Source organism: Dermacentor andersoni, chromosome 2 (assembly GCF_023375885.2).
Source record: "Dermacentor andersoni chromosome 2, qqDerAnde1_hic_scaffold, whole genome shotgun sequence".
Lineage (NCBI taxonomy): Eukaryota > Metazoa > Arthropoda > Arachnida > Ixodida > Ixodidae > Dermacentor > Dermacentor andersoni.
Window position 1 is genome coordinate 165,913,878 of NC_092815.1, and position 6,000 is coordinate 165,919,877.

Sequence of the window (6,000 nt, forward strand, 5' to 3'; positions counted from 1 at the left end):
CTCATCACGCGTGCGGTTAGGTTGAACATAACTATTACCTTCACCTATGCTTCCTCTGGCTGCATTGTCTGTTTGTTCGCATGGTTGTGGCTAAAAATATATATTGCGCCTTTCGAATCATTTTTGCTCGTTGACAAAAAAAGATAATTCGGTTTTCCCTATTTATGATTTGCAGCTGAGTCTGGTTGAAGGTTCATTTCAAAAGCAAGGAAGTCAAGTTCTTCGCATTACAGGAATCGTAGGTTTGTGGAAACTGGATCTGTGCAAACACTGGGGTTTGCTACTGTAGATAATGTCCAAAAGAGTACAAGTGGGCGTCAAGTTACCCACTAAACTCTTCGAAGAGAAAGTCACATGGTGCTGCTTGTTATCACGTGTTACCCATCTAATTCGTTTACGAAAATTCACCGCCACGAGTACTTAACTAAAAAATTTACGGAAACTCATAGATTGCTTAGGTAGGTTCAACGAGAGCTTCGAAAGCTCCAAGAAAACTTCCGTCTCAATATATGTATTGCCTAAAAGCACATTGCAGTGTAGGTCACTGGTCGGTCAAGCAGCGAAGGCCTCACCTAGCGCATTATAAATCAGATATGTTATCCTAGGGCTCCATCCTCCGGCCAAACCATCTCATCGTGATACAAGAAAACAGGTAACTATATGACTGAGCCGCCTTTGATGACGTGCATGAATTATGCGGTAGAACGAACAGTGGTGACTGATGAAGCAGATTAATAAACTTACCCGCGGGGAGCTATAGCGTTCAGCAATCTCCTATCGTGTACCACGCGACAGAGAATGTCTTTAAGAGTAGTTTGTAATGACCGCAAAGGAATCTTCGCTTACTAATGTGATGCGAAGTCAATTGATCACACGTACTTTGTGAATTATTAGTGGAACGGGAGCGAAATATGCAGGGAGTCAGGCAGGTTAAGTTGCTTACTTTGTTTGCTAGAGCGAGAACTACGGCAGAGTAACTAGTTTGGCTTCTTGGTTGAACGTGAAAGAAGGCTACAGCGCGGGAACCGACGCAGCCAAAGGGGGCAAAGAAAGTACACAGACGCAACGCTGCGTCTGTATACTCTGTATTTTGACCACCTGGGGTTCCTTTAACGTGCACCTAAATCTAAGTGCACGGATATTTTCGCATTTCACCCCCACCGAAATGCGGCCGCCGTGGCCGGGATTCGATCCCTTGACCTCGTGCTCAGTAGTCCGACACCATGGCCACTGAGCAACCACGGCGGGTTCTCAACTAATACAATGAGATAAGCAATATTAATGGTGTATACGGGGTGTTCCAGTGAATACGTTAAAGAAAATTTTACAATTGCCTGTATCAGATGGCACAATTCTATTCCATGAGCTGGTCTACTCGAGCAGGCGGACATAGCCTGCACAACAAATTGAAATGCATAATGGACAAATTACCAAAATTTGACTATTAGGTTTTGAACTAATTGCCCTATGACACATATTGCAGGTTCAAAATTATAGCCGGGGAATTCGCAAGGCAGATTCACTTGGAACGAATTTTCGAACTTTGCACAGAAGTGCACTGGCGTTCTCAGACGCTTTCGCGCTTCAATACATAAAGCGACCTTTTGGTAAAAAGGTAAGTGGAACGACAAATGAGTTTTACCGCAACTTTGATGGCCAATTTCTCGTAAATGGTGTCAGCAGCGCCATTCTGTTTAAGTGGATTTGCCTTGCAGTCTCACCCGCTATAGTTTGCAAATTGCAATATATGCGTATGGTTATTAGCTGATAACTTAATTATGCAATTTTTGTTCATTTGTGGAAAAGACATTTCAAATTTTCTCCATCTGATGTCCGCCTCTTTGAGTAGATCAGATCATTTACTAGAATTGCGCTATCTGCCGCTGGAAACTTAAATATATTTTTGAAAGTGTTCGCTAAAACAACGTGCATTTAAATCATGCAGTTTGAAGCACTCGTAACCCTAAATTCGTATATATTACGCTCAGTAAGTAAGGCACAGAGTGAGAGATTATATTTTAGATCCAGTAAAGTACATTCGTTTGTAATTTGGGTATCTCTAGCAGGCTAGAGAAAATTTTACTTGAGACTACGAAGTGTACGCGATTGCAAATAAGCTTCATAAAGATAAACCTAAGCGTCCTAAGGGGGATTTGAATCCGAAAGTAAAAGAAATTATTGCAATCCCTTTTGTTATTTATTATACTACCAATACCTTTTAGTATCGGATATTCTAAGGGGCAGCCTTTGACGAACCATTGATGATTTGTTCTATATATTTATTGGACTCATCAGGACCATAGTGGTTCAGAGAATTAACGTGTATATTGTTCCACTCGTTCGCTTTGGCACAAAGAACAAGTTCACCTACGTTGCAGCGTGGGACGAAAAGGGATAAGTTTTTAGCATGGTTGGCATGGGTCATACGTTGTGACATGAAGCATGACAAAGGAGAGCGGCAAACCTTGTTAAAGAAGATGGAGTCACGATATTATCACTTTTTCTCTGAAAAATTAATGAAATTAGGATTGGATTTCGAACCTGTAAGACCTGTACATCAATATTTATCCGAACGCATGAGCCCAGCCACGCCATTATCAAAATATCTGAGTTTTTAGCAAATTCCTGTGCTAAATATATGTAGTGCCCTTCATTCCTTTGGTATATTATAGTGTATAATAATGTACAGTATAGTGCTAGAGAAATCCCTACTACTGTAGTTGTCAACAACTGAAGTCTCATCTAACAACAAAAATACGTGGGTAGTAAGACCAGACTAGCGTATGCGCCCCCCCTCCCCCCGTGTATATTAATGCGGAAATCTCCCATAATGCAGGCACATGAAAAAAAATTATAAGGCGTGTCTTCCCCGCATTTCACCGGATGACATGGAATCCGGTAGCGTGACCGGAGTCATAAACAACCAGCGGGCGCGTGTTCTCGCTGTGGGAAACATTATGACAGACACGCGCGCAGGGTTTCCCTTGGCAAGATATATCGCGGCGAGCAAACAACGATGCGAAGGCAGATATTACTGAACGTCACAGTGGGTCTAAGTTTCCTTTTTCTTACTGATCAGCAAACGTCACAACACGCCTATGTAGGTATGTTACATTGCTAGCATGATGGCAGAAGATCAACTTCATCGAGTTGCCAATTAACGCGAGTTGTGGGCCTCTCTAGACCGAGATTTGGGTTTATGTAGTATGCAGTTAAAATGAGATTGCTGCATAGCAGTAATCACGAAAACAACAAACTGCGCGATTGCAGGACAAAAAGAAGAAAAGCTGCATTACTGGCTACTAATTGTTGAGTTTTTTGCGCAGAAGGCAATATCATAAATCAAATACCGCACACTGAAGCACAAATCGAGAAAATAAGACAAGAATAGATGAAAACGGTACATTGACCTAAGGAATCAGCACTTGTCAACTGTTGACATACGGAACTGCTCATACCGCGCAAGTGAAGGAGAACTCACGCACTCCTGATGGGCTCAATAAGAACGAGGCTCTGGCGTGCCGGTGGGGTGACGCACCGCGGCACTGCACACTGCTGTGGTACCGATGCACGACAAACACACACGCGCACACACAAAAACACGCGCACACAATTGGCGATTATAGACTACGCAGGACTGGCCAAGAGTCGGGTGAGTTCGCAAGACAGTTCGCAAGATATAAAACGAAACTGGAACACAAAGGACTGAGCAGACATCGTCCATCTCCCCTTATACACCATTCTTATTGAAGAGCGCAAAAGACAGCGACAGCGACGGGTGCACGTACACAGCGTTGAACTTACAATTGGTAGTATTTATTTATTTATTTATTTATTTATTTATTTAAAAATACCTCACGTGCCTCGAAGTGAGGCATAGAGTAAGGGGGGGGGGGGCAGTACATAGAAAATACGTAGAATACATCTATAAACCGTATCTGTTTACAACCTACTACCGCAAGTGCAACCGAGATAAAAAAAAAATTATTTACTTCACAATTCACTAGGGAAAGGAAGAAACCATAATATAATACCAGAGAATAAATCACACAAATTGTTTTAAGTGAAGTCGTGTAATTAGCAAGATAAGAGTGTTAAAATTTTTTTTTGCATTTCCACTGTTTAAATACGGTGGCAACCAATCTCAAATGAAGATGACACCACCTGCAGGGCTACAGTGACTCATGCACAGCTGTGCTCGTGTTTCCTATTTAACTTCAAGAAAGCGTTTTCTTGAAGATAAATAGGAAACACGTGTACAGCAGTCCTTTGCGCTGTTCAAAAATAATTTTACACCAGCATGCCCAAGCATGGGCAATGTCTTTATATATCATCCTTCTTCTGGCAAAAAAGTGACTCTCTCTCATGTGCTCTACAAACCATCGTAATATTGTTACACACGTGGTGTTTAATGCAGAACCAGCTGAATCTGGTTGATAGGCGCGGTTGTTGAAGAGCGGTCTCGCGGCAGCTTGCCTAACGTCGTTCTCTTCTTTCTTTCATCTGGTTGTCTGCGCGGCAGGCGTGGTTCATGACAGCTTGTGACAATATTATAAATAAAAGAACGTTAGTTTCCATGGTAACAATTTTCTAGACCACGATACCAAAATATACGTACCAGTAATAATATTCATGCTGGCAAGAGAGAAAAGCTAGACACGTTTTGCCAGTAGCAGTCAAAGCGCACCAATAACCCAGGTGCCTGCGGACCTAGGCTACTATAGCAACTCTCAGAGTTAGCCCTTGAAAACCGAAAAAATATAAAAATCTCGGGGCTGCTTCAATATTCTGCAGTAAGCTAGCGTAAGCACTAGTTATATTATGCTTCTGGGCATGCTTACATAAAACGCTTTTCGACATGTTTTATCAAGGCACGTTTAGCCACATTTTCTTGTAAGTTACTTGAAATAACAGGAAAATACACAACGCAGCGTAGACTTCATCACGCCAGACAGCTTGCATTTCCTCCCAATCTCCACAGAAGCCGATTTCCTGGACTCAGGTTTGTGAGGGAACGAATTCCTTTTGTGGGAGGTTGTTTTTTCTTAATGGTGTCAGCATTTCGCTTATATATGGAGAGGAAAGCTTCATTCCGGCAATATAGTAACAATGCAAAGAACTTCGTAAAATGCTTCCTCAATGGTGTTTCATCCTAATATAGATGTTTGCCTGACTAGTTCCAAATAAACAACGCCCGGTTTCTATATAGACGATGCTAAACAGCTGGAACGGGAACATAGCGTTTCGAACACATCATAGATAAAGCCTCATCCTGTTTCCTAGCACCAACACTTGCAAGCCTCATTATGAATGCTTTAACTTTGCTGGAAAAAGCTTCTTGATGTGCGCAAGCTCGACTGCTGCTTCTCGTCGATGAGTGTTTCATAGCAGGCCACTGCCATCATCGTTTTCGCTTCAAAATATATCTATTCGAAGAAAGCAGAAATGGGGCTCTTGCGCTTATCAAACGCTTTATTTTGCCTCAGAAAACTACTTATGGATGTAAAATTTTTGGTAAACCTAGTGCACGTATAAACTGTAATGAGAAAACCGGAACTCTGCTTTCGCTTAGAGAGCAAATATTCCTGGCTTTTGGAAGCAAATCTCCGGCTGTTTCAAATCTGCCGTCCCGGCACAGCAATATCGGCCAGTGTCCCAAGCGGAAAGTAATGTTATTTGCTTACGAATACGCTGAGACAACCAGCTATAGATGAGTAGCGGCACTCAAGGCCCGCTGCGCTTTCTTCAAAAGTGTTTTCTCCCTTTCCCAACACTTGCGCCTTCCCATTTAGTTTGCTTTGGGTTCTGTGCCAAATCGAGGGATTTAAATTTCGGCCCCAAAAATCTGCTGCTTTTCACAATGCCCGAGAAAGCAAAAGGGGATTTGGATGACAGAATGAAATCGTTTTAGCATTCATCTTGCCATTTTTCATATGAATTTTGAAAACAATGGCGTGCATTTTACCGCCTCCATATAGTTGCCTTTTTTTTAAATTCCAC